The sequence below is a fragment of the Pleurodeles waltl genome, chromosome 3_2 (assembly GCF_031143425.1).
Source record: "Pleurodeles waltl isolate 20211129_DDA chromosome 3_2, aPleWal1.hap1.20221129, whole genome shotgun sequence".
Classification (NCBI taxonomy): Eukaryota; Metazoa; Chordata; class Amphibia; order Caudata; family Salamandridae; genus Pleurodeles; species Pleurodeles waltl.
In genome coordinates, this window is record NC_090441.1 from 57,775,575 (window position 1) to 57,790,133 (window position 14,559).

Sequence of the window (14,559 nt, forward strand, 5' to 3'; positions counted from 1 at the left end):
CTCCCTATGGTGAAAGTCCGATTCTATTAAATAAATCCGGATTCGCCGGTGCCCACAGCCTCTGGCTGCTGGCACAAATCAAAAAAATATTTAGGCCAGGCCTCAGAGTATGGGGTCACTAGGGCCATGATCGGCATGGGAAGGGGGACCATGCAGCCCCCTCTCCACCCTAAAAAATTAAAGATTTAGGCTGGACTCCGGAGGATGGGGTCCCCTGGGCCGAAAGTGGCCTAGGAGGGGGGCTGCGCCACCTCCCTCTTCCAAACAAACAGTACATTTTAGGCCTGACCCTGGAGGTTGGGATCCCTTGGGCTGAGATTGCTATAGCATCTCCTCCCTGTACCTCTTTATTGTGTCTCACAACAGGGTATGTTAAGTCACAGTTTTTTTATTGACCTAAATGCTGTAAAATCCTCTAATGCAGTGCTCCCTACATACGTTTTGGGACAGCTAGCGACAGTGAGGGGTGGTTATAGGGGCTTGGACGCAGAGAGATCACCAAAAGGAGATATGTTTACCAAGTGGCGGTTGCCACTAGGTAGCTATAGTTAGGACCATGTTTCTGTAGAAAAAACATTTTTTGGCACCGTTTGACGAATCTTTAAAACATTTTCCAAACAAAGTATCCCAGTGATTTTTGTTGTGCACATAAAGTTTCAGGGAGATCCGTCAAGCAGAGGCCGAGAAAAAGGGGGGAGTCAAAAAAGTTGTGTTTCCCATGTAAATTCCCATAGGACATTTAGGGCCAGATGTAGGTAGCCGTTTGTATGGTGCAAACTGCGAAAATCGCAGTTTGCGCCATGCAAACAGCCTAACGCGATGCTCATTCTCAAATTGCGAGTCGGTACTGACTCGCAATTTGGGAATGCGACCCGCAAATAGGAAGGGGTGTTCCCTTCCTATTTGCGATTCGCATCGCAATTCAGAATTGCTTGTGACCGCGAATGCGGTCGCAAAGCAACTCGCAGTTACCGCCAGTGTCACACTGGTGGTAACTCATTCGCAAAAGGGAAGGGGTCCCCATGGGACCCCTTCCCCTTTGTGAATGTCGACAAAAATATTTTTTCAGAGCAGGCAGTGTCCCATGGACCACTGCCTACTCTGAAAAAAACGAAACCAAATGGTTTTGGTATTTTTTTCATTTTGCAACTCGTTTTCCTTTAAGGAAAACGGGCTGCAAAATGAAAAAAAAAACTGCTTTATTTAAAAAGCAGTCACAGACATGGAGGTCTGCTGACTACAGCAGGCCACCATCCCTGTGAGTGCAGGGACTCGCTATGGGGTCGCAAAATGCGACCCACCTCATGAATATTGATGAGGTGGTTCTTTGCGACCCCATAGCGAGTCGCAGACGGTGTCTCAGACACCGTTCTGCATCCGAGATTGCGACTCGGAAATTGCGAGGTGGACAGACTCGGACCTACCTACATCTGGCCCTTAGATACAACTACAGCCCGAACCACTAGACGGAATTACTCAAATTTGGTAGAAAGCTAGCGTCTGGTATGCAGATTACGCTTTTGCTTATTTGGTATAAATCTGTTCAGTAATTTTTTTAATATTAAAGGAAATCCAAATGTCTTCAATTCCCCAGGAAGGTTATGGTCCTTGTGGCTGTGGTGCTGGCTGCGTACCCCCCGCATCCCTGGGACCACCACCTCCCCGGGGCAAATAGTAAAAAATGTATGGGGAGTCTGTTTCGGACCCCCAAGCCCCAGGGCCCCCCACCACCCTGGGGCTTTTTTTCCACGTTGGAGGGGGCCGCGCAGCCCTTACTCGAGGAGCCACTGATGGCCCTGAAGACTGCCACCCGCCAGGGCTGGCTCCTGCTATATCCCGGGATGCCCACCCCCAGGACATAACTGTTTGCTTTTGCTTGGTGGGAGTTGACAGCTCCCACCAAGCAAAAGAAAACATAGCTCTGCTTTCTGACAGCAAGATCTATCAAACAGGTTCCACTGTCAGAAAGCAGAGTTTTCACCTGTGCAGGGAACACAGATGAAAACATTGGTGCAGCAGGGAGGGAGATACTATTAAAAGCAGCTCCTGTGGTCCCAGATGGCCCAGAAAGGGCACAAAATTTTAAAAAAGAACAATTGGCAGGGACCACAGGGAAGGCCTTGAGGCTACCCCTTACCATCCCAGATAGCCATAAAAGGGCACATTTTTTTTTTAAACCTATGGCCTAATGGTCAAGGTCTCAGACCCTCACCCTGAAAGTTGAGGGTTCTACTCCAGGCATGTCTGATAATTTCCCTCCTTCAAATGTTTACGGTTCATACACGCACACCCACTCACAGACCTACTCAGACCCTTGTGCATCCACTCACAGACTCACACAGACACTCACGCACCCACTCACAGACCCACTCAGACTCTCAGACACCCACTAGCGAACCTACTGACACCCACATGCACCCACTCACTGACCTGCGTGAACACTGACACACCCACTAAGACACTAATGCATGCATTCTCACTCCCAGACAGGGACTCTCACAGCCACTCTCACCCCCAGATACACCCTCTTACACCTATTCTCACACCAAGAGAGATAGGCTGTTGCCAACTTTCGCCACACGCGACCAAAGGGCTGTGTGCAGAGTAGGTTTGGGTGGCTGGCCGCAGGAACTGGCTGCAGGCCAGGCCTTGCGGTTAACCCCTGCTGCGCCCAGGCAAAGGCCGTGCACGGTGCAAGGTTGGGTGCTTATAGGGGGTTGGCCTCAGGGCCTGGTCGCAGGTGGTGGTTGGATTAACGTAAAGTATTGAAAATCACTATACGTTAAAAAACCATAGAAATTCACTGAAAAAAATAAAGGTTACAGGGACGTTAGAGTTGGGATATAGAATTTAAAAAAACATAGAAATTCACTGAAAAAAACAAAGGTTAACAGGACATCATAGTTAGGCTCACATTTTAAACGTACCAATCCACAGAAGTTCACCTGTTATAGTCAGAGTTATCTCAAGTAACTAAAGCTCATGTCCTAAGGTAACTATAACTCGTGCCCTCACCATGCACCGCTAATTACCCCATAAATTGCGGCACTCATGACATCTTTGATAACATCACTGATAATATCAATGTAATATTTGCAGTTAGCCTAACTATAACGTCCCTGTAACCTTTGTTTTTTTCAGTGAAGATATAAATATATATATATATACATATATATATATATATATACACCTGACAAAAGACATGTTAGCCAAGTTTTTCTTTGCACACAGGTTGTAATTTTGCCCTGAACTTCTTCTCAGAGCCTTAGGAAGCAAACTCTGCTACAGTCTGGTTGGCTTGAATGTTGAAATTTAAGGGTGACCTGACTATGTTTCTTCGGCTGCCTATGCTTGGAAATATAAGGTGGCATTCTCATTCAGTTTACAGAACAGCCCTTTGTACACAGACCTGCATGGAACATTTTGCATTGCTTCATGGAGAATGTGGAGCAGAGTGTTGCACATTTCCCCTGGCTTAGAACAATCCTCAGGGCCTTGCTGAAGATCTGCTGGTCTGCCCTGCAGTTTACCCTGTCGAGTAAGAATCTAAGTCATCCCACGGAGCCCAGAGATATAGTCGGAGAGCCTAGAAGGAATCTCCAACCCCCATGAGAAATCAGATATGGTCTGCCTCAAGAAACTACTGATACAAGGACATGTGAGGTGAATTATTACTCTGCCTGTAGGCACTCACCTTCTATGCACCTACTTTGGTATGTTCTTCATTTGATTTTGCCTTCTTACCGAGGTCCAGTGCCCATTTGTCATGTGCTAGTTGCCTTGAAAAAGGCCAGTGTGGTCCTGTATGAGCTCTTTGTGTCTGCGGCCTTGCATACCAATTCCATTGTGGGTCCAACTGCTGTTGTGCTCCTCCCCCATCATCATCATCAAGGTTTGTCCACCCTGAGTGAGGACCAGTTGACTAGAAGCAACCAGAAAGGTTATCAGACGTCCCTTAAGGGGTCAGCACCCCCATATCAAGAGGTAGGATTATCACCCACCCTGTTCCCTTTTGTTTCACCTCCTAATCTTTGAGACACTTCCTATGGTATGGTACCAGAATATTGTCTAAATATCATCTGGAAACAATATAGCGTTCTAAAAATTGTTGACAACATTTTTCCCCATTTGAGTTAATATTAGAAAATCTACATCCAATGGAATGTTATTTTTGTGAACGATATTTAGGCCATAATATTTGTCAGTCATTTTTATTGATATTGTCACTTATTACCCGTTTCACTTGCAGGTTATTATTGCACTGTACTGTCACTGTGAGTAGGAATGGGAACGATAAATGTTTTCAAATGATCACAAAGTAGCTTGGTTATCACAGGAGGATTGTGATCATCCATTTTAAAGTCTAGCGCTCACAGTCAGTCAGAGTTGTTAAACAATATATGCTTACAAACATTGCTTGAGCCATTCCATCACTGGAATAAGTGCACCAGAATTGTGCTGTGTTACCCGTTTTTCATGACAATTCTTGTGATCAGGAACAATTAATGATCACAAACAGTATATTGTGTTCATAGATGGGAGCCCTGGTCCTAACACTGTTAAAGTTAAATTACCATTTTACTGTGTTTACCTTTATTTTTACTATTTGACCTCCAAGCGTACTATAAATTTATTAGAGAGAATGGCTACTCCGATTGGTCAGTGCTATCTTTATTGCTACTGTGATGATTGCGTTGTACTATACCCGGTCTCAATCGCACATCATCTCGTTTGAGCTGGGTCTTCAATGACCATCCACATCTACCTGGAGACTCAAGAGGGCTTGGGTGGCAAACGTTTCATCGCATACCTCATACCCACTGACTCGCCTTGTCAGGATCGCTAGCACTCTGCCCTTTGTTAGCGCATGGCTACCTCTGAGACTGCACGGGCTTAGGGAACAGCCTGACATTCAGGCAATATCTTGAGTGTGCGGATACAATACTCATTTTCTTATAATATCACGTGTTTCCATTTCACAGACAAGTGACTAGTTCAGTATTAGGGCTCCCAGTCACCTGTCCTCTGGATGGCCATAACTTCCCCCTGCCAAGTTGACAAGCCTAGATAACAGTTATTGTTTTGTTATTCATTTAACTTCATCTACATAAATGAACCTATGCACATGCATTCATACTGGAAGACCCAGAAAAGAGTAAATGGCCCAGAAAATGAGAACTGGAGCAAAACATCTCTTGTTTCTGTTGCAGAGATCTACTGCCGCCTGCAACTTCTGCAATCCTTCTTAAGAATTTATCGTGAAGAAAATCTGAAACAAGGCCCTGCGAGATTTCTCTCTGTTTCTTTTATTAAATGTAAATGCATTAACCTCCCTTTTCAGAGTTCCGCTTACTTTGTTCCTGCGCATTTGTAATACTCCGCAGCCCAAGGTGCAGTGCACAGATTAAGGAAAGAAGAGCGTCATTACAGTAATTAGCAAATAAAAACCGAGGGGGTAGGCCGAGCCATGCGGGAAATTAGGAGAGAGCGAGAAAATCGAGAGAGACGGCAGAGCTGTCAAGAGGAGGGTGAAAACAATTGCCGTATTAATTTTCACCTTCTTCTGTGCTACTTAACACCGACCTCACAGTTTCTAGGAACTTCTCATATCTCATATGTCAGCAGCAAACATAATTTAATGATATAATTAGGAAAAATGCCTTCAATTGAAGAAAGAGGAAGAAAGCAAACTACTACAGCAATTCCTTCCAAGCTTGATGTGGTTCTTTGTCTATATTTAAGAATCTGTGGCATGTAATAAAAAGGTGAACCCTCTACACCAGCTACAGGAAGGGCTGTATGAAACAACCATGCATGCCTAAACCACGTATGCCTAGACAACAGGGTCTGAACCCCGACCGCGTCTTTGCTAAGCATGCCTGTACCACGCATGCGTTTACAACAAACAAATGTCGTAAATGCTATAGGAATATGCGGGGTAAATTGCACACTGCAACCCTCCCCACCCTGCGCCATAACAGCCCTTAAAACTGTCCCTTCCCCCCTCTGCTCTGAGCCCCAAAACCTGGCCTCAGCCCTTAAAACTACCCCTTCCCCTCCCCCTGCCCCGTGGCCTACAACCCTGCTGCACTTGAGCGTGTGGGTATTTTTAGCATTCGTGCATCTCCGCGTGAGCGCGTGGGAATTGTCTTATTTTTTGTGGGGAGAATGTTGTAGTTATGTGAATGTTCAGGGCTGATGGTTACTCTGATGACGCCTGGAGCCGGAGCGGGGGTTCAACGTGGTGGTGTTTGTAGGAAGTGAGAATAAATTCATCTCCCCAAACCTGGCCCCAGGCACACTTACCTGGCTGTGTCCAGAGCTTCCTCTCCTAATCCTTCCTGTTCCTCCTCCCACCTATCCGCACAACTAGACCGCTGTCTACCTTAATCACACTTATGCATGGTTAAGGCAGGTGCGTGGTTTTGGCAAGCGTGGAAATGGCACGCATGGCTCAGCCCGCGTTGGATGGGCCGTTTCCTACAGGAAGTGACATGGTTGGATAAGGGGCTACATGAGGCATTTGTGGAGGTGATGAATTCTCCAGGATACCCTCAAGGATACAGGGGTTCCAAGAGTTTCCTGAAACCGAAAGGCCGGCAAGAAGCATGCTGGTTTAAGAACCCTATTACCAGACAAGGCTCTTGCAAGGAGAATTACCAAAAGTGGCCACCTTTGGAAGACTGGCAAGGATTTCAACTAATGGAAGGAAGTCTTACTACCTAGTCCTTCTAACTAAATCCATTTCAGTGCATGTCTCCTTTTTGTCATATAACAAAATGGAATAGACAACCAAACAAAAGGATGAGACACATTCTATACCTCATATCCACCAACCACTTTAATCACAAAACACAATTAGGAATGTAACTCAATACCGGAGTAAGGCATATGCATCAATAACTACAATTAACTTTCTTCTAGCCAAGAACTGCATGCAACTAATCAACATAACAACTGCAATTACGTGCCTAATATATGACTAACTCCAACACATACAACTAGCACTACAGACTAGCTCTGGACTCCACGAAGTAGTATGCCGCCTATCTTCGAAGCTATTCAGTGCTTCGCCAGGGATAATAAACACTATATTAATCTATCACACAATAATATTCAGTAGCACACTCTTGAGGAGGAGGAGTGAGTGAAAAAACACCCAATTGCCCCAATAAATAAATTATGGGGGAGTGAGGTTACACCTGCTCTGAAATACACTGACACCAGGTGTTGCCATGTACCTAAATTAGACTGCCACACCGAAGAGTGAAGCAACTTGCTCCTGACAACCAACCATTGTCTCTATTCCATTGGTTTGTGTAGAAAATACCCTTATGCTTTACAATTTTGGTCAATCTGGATGCTTAAAATATTCAGCGCCTGTCACGTGCAAGGATGTCCAGGAAAACGAAGTAAAATGCTGCAATATATTGCACCCTAGATGGGACTCAATCCCAAGATTTCTGCATCTACCCTCTTTGGTGCAAATGCTCTGGCCTGTCTTGAACTGTGCCACATTACTCATCCTTGTGTGTGTTTTTTCTGTGGTGATTTTACCTTTCTATTCTAAGTGTGAAGAGATAACATAGATTTAGGTTTTCCTTCGTCCTAGTCTTTAAAATTATTTATTGAAACTCTTCATCCCCACAGCAAATACGTGGTATAATTTGCCACTGAAAAAACTGCAGGTCGCAGAAAAATTACTGCCACTCTCCCAGTGCTTAATTTGTGGTTGTTGTTTCCGGTGCAGAGCACAATCACTTATTTTTTAGGGCCGGCGCTTATTCTTCTGCGTCAAGCATTTACTGAGAGCAAAAGGCACATATGGGAAAGACGGAGGAAGAGAAAAACGAAAAAGGGTCACAAAGGGAGAAAGCAGAAAGCTGCAAGAGTGAGCTGAAGGGGCAGGACTCCTGCCCCAGTAGTGGGTGTAAATAGATTGAAGCGGTCCGAGATGGCTTCAAGATTACGCTACCTCAGTATTCCGTGTTCACACATTTAATTGCAGCAGCCACGTGTTTCAGAGGAGGTCTTTGGGCACCAGCGCGTTTTTTTTTTTTTTTTTACAAATTAAGTACTGCACTCTCCGGATCCGAATTATCCCCCATTATAAACTCGAGGGGTTACCGGAGTGCATCACAGCCCCAATGGGTCACCTCTTAGATGACTGTGCAGGTTTGTTGCCGTATATTATTGAAATTGTTAAAGCAAACTGCTAAAGTATCCCCTGGCTATAAAGGGTGAAACTCCAGGTTCAGCGTGGTCCATTTCACGCAAGAGCTGAACTACACAATCAAAAGTCACAGTTACGGTTCTTTTATTGATCTCAATCTGAGGCTGTACTGATCGGAGAAAGCGATAGCAAGTCTCTTGTATTACATTCTTAAATATGTGTCTTAACCAGAAGTCCTGCGTTAAGACACATATTTAAAATTCCAGAAACGGTCTGGAGAGGGCAGAAAGAATGAGAACAAGGGTGACTTCTCATTGCAGCCTGGACAAGTCAATTTGTTTCAAGATAAATAAACATTATTGTAGAGGAAGATTGCTGTTACTGTCAGCACTCACCTCAGCTCTGGACAACCATCAATATAGCCTTACAGCGTGCTGCCCAGGGCTATACCGGTTGTTACAGGCGCGGAACCCAAGTTATAGGCTGGAGCCCTGTGGACGTGGACAGCCCTGTAGAAGTGGAGTAAGATATTAGTAAAACACTCTGCTGTTGCATCATAGTCAAATCTTTAATATGAAAATATTTCTAGCTCTGTCACCTACAGAAGTGAAAATAGTCAAGAGAGCTCTTGATGTACTCAAACAGGCTGTGGAAGTGCACCTGTGAAAGAGTCTGGAACCCTGAGCATGGAAATATTGTTCTGCAAGAAGCGGGAATGTGATTTATCGTATTTTACTGTATGTGATTTGGAGGAGCCGTTAATAGTTGTCAAAACTGAAAATTCTATGAATCTTTTGATTTTTAATTAAATGTGTTGTAACTTTGCATAAATATAGGTGTTTGAACAATTGTTAGTTACCTAAGGCAAACACTCTAACCATGAAAAAAGATATCACTATTAATGTCTGCTATTTTAAGAGCTAAACTTTCATACAAAGTGATTTGACAGCTAAAGGTATTGACTTGGTAGTCTGCATAAAGTGCAGAGTGAAGTGAATCCTAGTTTGTTTTAATGGGATACAGGAGTTAGCTTAGCCTTTGGCTTGCAGACTCGTGCCCCTGTCACCTAGTGACTTTTACCCTACTTAGCTTGCTCTGTTTAAGCATATTTATTTTATTAAATCTTTTAAGATGGCTGCCTTGTTTTTAGTTAGGCTCATGTTTTAGTTTTGCGTTATCAGTGCCACCGAGCTAAGGCGTCAATATCAAGCGACAAAGATAAACAAACTGTAGGTGTTCACATTAGGTACTTTCCTTCTTCACGCTTTAGACAGAATTGTTCATATAAATGACTGTCCCAAGCATGTCTTGTTATCTATTGTTTAGGAACAGACCTACGTCAGAGGTCCAAGCAGATCTGTATAAATACTCCTCACTTAGTCAGATAGTCAGAGGGATTCCGACCAGATGCCATAGCTGCTATCGAGGCTGCATGTTGCCTTGACGCTGACCCTGTCTTTGTGTCCCTACGGAGTTCGAGCTAGAGCCCTTATTCCAAGGTAACAAGGGTTGGGGGCTCTTCTCATGGACATGGCATTGGCATATTAGGTTTATAACACGTAGTTCTCTTTTAGGTTAGAGGTTAGGCTCATTATGCTAGGGTATTAGGACATATCTCATACTTTATGTCATTACATGTTATTGCAAGATGGTGGGGGTCTTTGTATTAATGACTCTTGTCTTTACCATTCTGTTCTTTTACTGTTCATTATCCTAATCATCTCAGCCCATGCAACATATCACAGATTGCAGTTTTGCTAAATAAAACCTATTTAAACTTTACTGCATCTTCTTCATTGCCTGTGTTTGATTGAGACATGGTGTTTATGTGAGAAAGGGATAATCTCCATTTAACCACAAAACTCCCTGAGATGTCACATTCTTGAGTACATGCATAAAGGCTGTCACAAATCATTTTTAACTGTTTAGGTTTTTGGTGAGGTGCTGCTTGTGAGCCGGGAGGGTTGGGCCAACAGTTGCAAATTGTTGTAGGACTGGCATAGCCGCCTACAAACCTAAGTACTGTGAACCTTAAACCAGCAGTCTTGCCTAGAGTCAAGCTACGACAGGGGCACTGGGGTTATTTATCATTCTTTTGCCTCCAAATCCGAATTAAGAAACTGGTAAGCAAGTAACCTTGGACGAGTGCTTAAGTGGTATCAACGTGTGGCGCACTAAGCAAGGCGAGTGTGTTAGCATGTCTGACCTTAATAAGTGAACTTAGAAGGGGATGTGAATAGGTTGATGAACCTTTTGAATCACTTCGTGTTTTTTCTACCATATATCCCGTACATGCAGATCAATAATCAATAATTAGTCAACAACATCAATAATCAATGACAATCAATAACATTAATAATCAATTGGAGTCATGAATAACTACACCTTTATGTAAAAGTTAGAATATTTATTTCCCTATATTAACAATGCTAAGGTCGCATAAATTAATCTCAAAATCAAATGATAAACATGCAGGAACAACACTGGCTGACCGAAGCGACGGAAATTACCGCCACTGGCATGGCGGTCTGGACCCCCATATATTATTCACATGGGAGACCGCCACAGGAGGAACTCCGCCACCACCATGCTACCTCCGCCAGGCAGCCTGACGATGCCGGAGTTCCGTATCCGACAGGGCCCGGATAAAGAACCTGTGTTCCCCCAGCCTTTTCATGGAGGTTTCCCCCACCACGGAAAGGCTGGCGGAAGGGGTACTCTGGGGCACTTGACATGGGCAGTGCAGGGGCCCCCGTGCACAGCCCCGTCGTGCATGTCACTGCCCGATTAACGGGCAGTGATTTGCGCAACGGGTGCTGCTGCACCCGACGCACTGCAACATTGATGACAGCTCAATGTGGAGCCGTCGGCAATGTCCAGGCCCAGCATTCCGCTATGGCGGCTGGTGGAAACACTGTTCCTTGGTTAGGCTGGGGGGGTCTTCAGCGGGCTGGCAGTCTGTGTTTAGACCGCCAGCATGAACACTGTGGAAAATCCTGCCGTGTTCATAATGACCGCCAAAGTCTTGCGATTTCAGATGTGCACTGCATTTCACCATGGCAATCTTTTCAGGCATTTGGATAGCATGCAACAGTTCTTTAATTATCTCACCATTTCTCACGGGTGAATCAGAAGAGGTCATAAAACCTCTCTGTGACACAACTGGCCAAAGTCATGGACATCCCAAATCCATACTGTTTATCTATGTAGATTGTAAAATTTAGCTGAGCAGAAACATGGCATGCTCTAGTAAGGGCTACCAGTTCTGCTACTTGAGCAGAATACACTCCTCGAAGCCAAGACGCTTCTAGGGTACCAGTTATTGTGCACATGGCATACCCTGCTCTCAGTGTCCCTGTATTGTCTCTTAGGCAGGAACTATCAACAAAGATAATTTGGTCATTCTCCTCCAATCAGGTGTCCCTAATATCAGGTCTCCGTTTTGTGCATAAGTCAGTTACTTCAAAACAATCATGCTCAATGTCCTCCAATTTTATAATTTCAACATTTTCATTTGGAAGTAAGGGTGCCAGGTTCAGCACTGTACATCCTTTCAAAGACATTCGGTGACCCTTAAATACTCGTCTCAAATCTGGTCAACTTTGTATCTGTTAGGTATTACGTTTTTGCCTTTGTAAGTAGGATCTCAATGGAGTGAGGGACCATGATAGTTAAGGGGTGTCCCATCACAATGCCTTCAGACTGTGTGAGGCTGTCCAACTGCTGCAACTGCACGCAAACAGCCTAGTAAAGCTGATGCGACTGGGTCCAAAGTTGCTGAAAAATATGCTAGTGGGCGGTTTACACCTCCATGGATCTGCGTCAAGACAGAAAAAGAACATGCATGACGCTCATGACAGAACAATGTGAAAGGTTTCATGTAGTCAGGCATACCCAAAGCCGGAGCTTTGCACTGACTCTTTCTCAACTCAGAAAACTCTTTCATACCAGCCTGGTCTAACACTATGGGATCGGTGGCCTACTTTTGAGTCAGCTTCTTCAATGATCTCGAAATGATGGAAAAGTGGGAATCCATTGGCGGCAGTAGCCTACCATCCCTAGAAACATCCTGACATCTCTCTGTGTGGTCGGGGGATTCATCTGGAATATGGTTGTGACCCTTTTTCTAGATATTTTCTGTGATTTCTTCTCAGTGTGGTGACCCAAATATTTCACCTCCTTCTGACAATACTGCAATTTGAGTGGAGACACTTTATGACCATTTTTTCCCAAGTGGGTCAACAAGGCAATCATGTCATACTTGCACTCGTCCTTCGTTTCAGATGCAATGAACAAGTCATCAATGTACTGTACCAAGGTCGATTAGAAAGGCAATTCCGACAACTCCAAATTATTTTTCAAGATCTGATTAAATATGAAAGGTGACTCTGAAAACCCTTGAGGAATTCGACACCAACAGTAAACTTGGTCTTAAAATTTGAAACAAAAGAGAAATTGTCTGTCCTCATGAAGAGGCACAGAAAAGAGGGCTTGCGACAAATCAATGACAGTGAACCACCAGTGCTTAATTTGTGCTTGTTGTTTACGGTGCTGAGCACCAGCACTTATTTTTGATGGCAGGCGCTTATTATTCTGCCCCAAGCATTTGCTGTGAGCAAAAGACACAAATGGCAAAGACGGCGGAAGAGAAAAATGAAAAAGCATCACAATGGGAGAAAGCAGAAAGCTGCAAAAGTGAGCTGAAGGGGCAGGGAGTGGCTTTAAATGGATTAAAGAGGCCCGATATGGCTTCATGATTACGCTGCCTCAGTGTTCCGTGTTCCCACATTTAATTACAGCAGCCGCATGTTTAAGAGGAGAGCTGTGAGCCCAGGCACGTTTTTATTGACAAATTAAGCAGTGTGATCCACTCAGCATCACATGGAATCTGAAACATTATTACAGCTGGATTTGGTACCACGGGGCAGCATTTGATTACAATGTAATTTATTTTTCTCAAATCCGGGACAATTCAAACTTTTCCACAGGGCTTTTTCAATCCCATTATGAGCGAATTACATGGGCTGCTCAACATTTCTTTCAGAACCCCTTGCTTCACAAATTTTGCAATTGTTTTGGCAATCCTGTGGCATGTGGTACTGGGGAATCTGGGGAAAAATAGCATTCAGCTTTATAGAAACTTTAACTAGCTCAGATCCCACACTTTCTCTTTGACTGTTCCCTGTAAATCAGGGTGAAGCACCTTCACTGTGAACACTGGAAAGAAATCAGTCAGGGGGTATTCCTCATTTGTGGTTTCACATTCTGTCTCAGGAGCTGGGTCATCCTCATCATCACTATTTGTCTGTATCTCATTTCCATAGTTTGAACAAGTAATCGAATACCTCATTTTGCACAGCAAGTCCCTTCCCAGTAGGGATACGGGCCTTGAATCACAGACTACAAATTTGTGCAATCCCTGAAAGTTGCCAATCTTAACCTGCACTTGATCTGTAATTGGGTTGGTCAAATACTGATTTGCTACTTCTACAATCTGGACTGTCTTTCCTAAAAGAGGCAAATTTGGAACGTCTGCACTTCTTACTGTGGAACCTGTAGCTCCTGTGTTAACCAAGAAGGAAATTCTGTGAACCATGACCTTTCCTTTCACACAGGGACCTTTCTGGTCTACTTCTAAGGAAGCTGCAAGCACGCACTCTTCCTCATCTGAACTCTCACTCACCCAGTCATCGTTTAGTCCATTCTCACTGTGTAATGGGAATTGGTTATTACTTTGGTTGGACCTCTGACATGTGACCCGTTGAGGAAGCATTACCTGCTGTTGTTCCATTGGGGCTTGCGGTATTTGAATTTGTTTTCTAAGTACCATGGGAACCTGCTGTTGCATTGGCTGCAACTGTGTCCTTTGTACATGTGGCATTTGCACCTGCTGCATGGGCTGAAAATTCTACATTTGATTCACATTATTTTTTAAATTCGGATTATGACCTCTCATTCTTGGTCCTCTCATGTTCTGAAATGAGTTGATGTCATTAGTTTGCTGAACAACATGTTCCTGCACCATCATCGGACACTCCAGTTTCCAATGTCCGACTGCTTCGCAAGTGTGACAAGGCAACAATTTCTTCATTCCCTGCACATCATTCTGAACCACTACAGTACCCAAGTCTGCACCACAGTTTACATTACCTCCGCGACCTCTACTTTTCATCTGATTCTGAACTATCATGTAATCCTGCTGTAGCTGTGGTAGCTGTTGTGGAAAAGTTCCCTGCATCCCTGTTTGTGCAGCTTTAATCTGCATCACCATCGCCTTTTCCTTCAACTTTCTCTGCTTCAATTCAATCTCATCACTACAGTACTTTGTGTACTGCAACACCTCATCAATCGGCTTTGCTTGCCAGCAAATCAAATTACTCTTAATC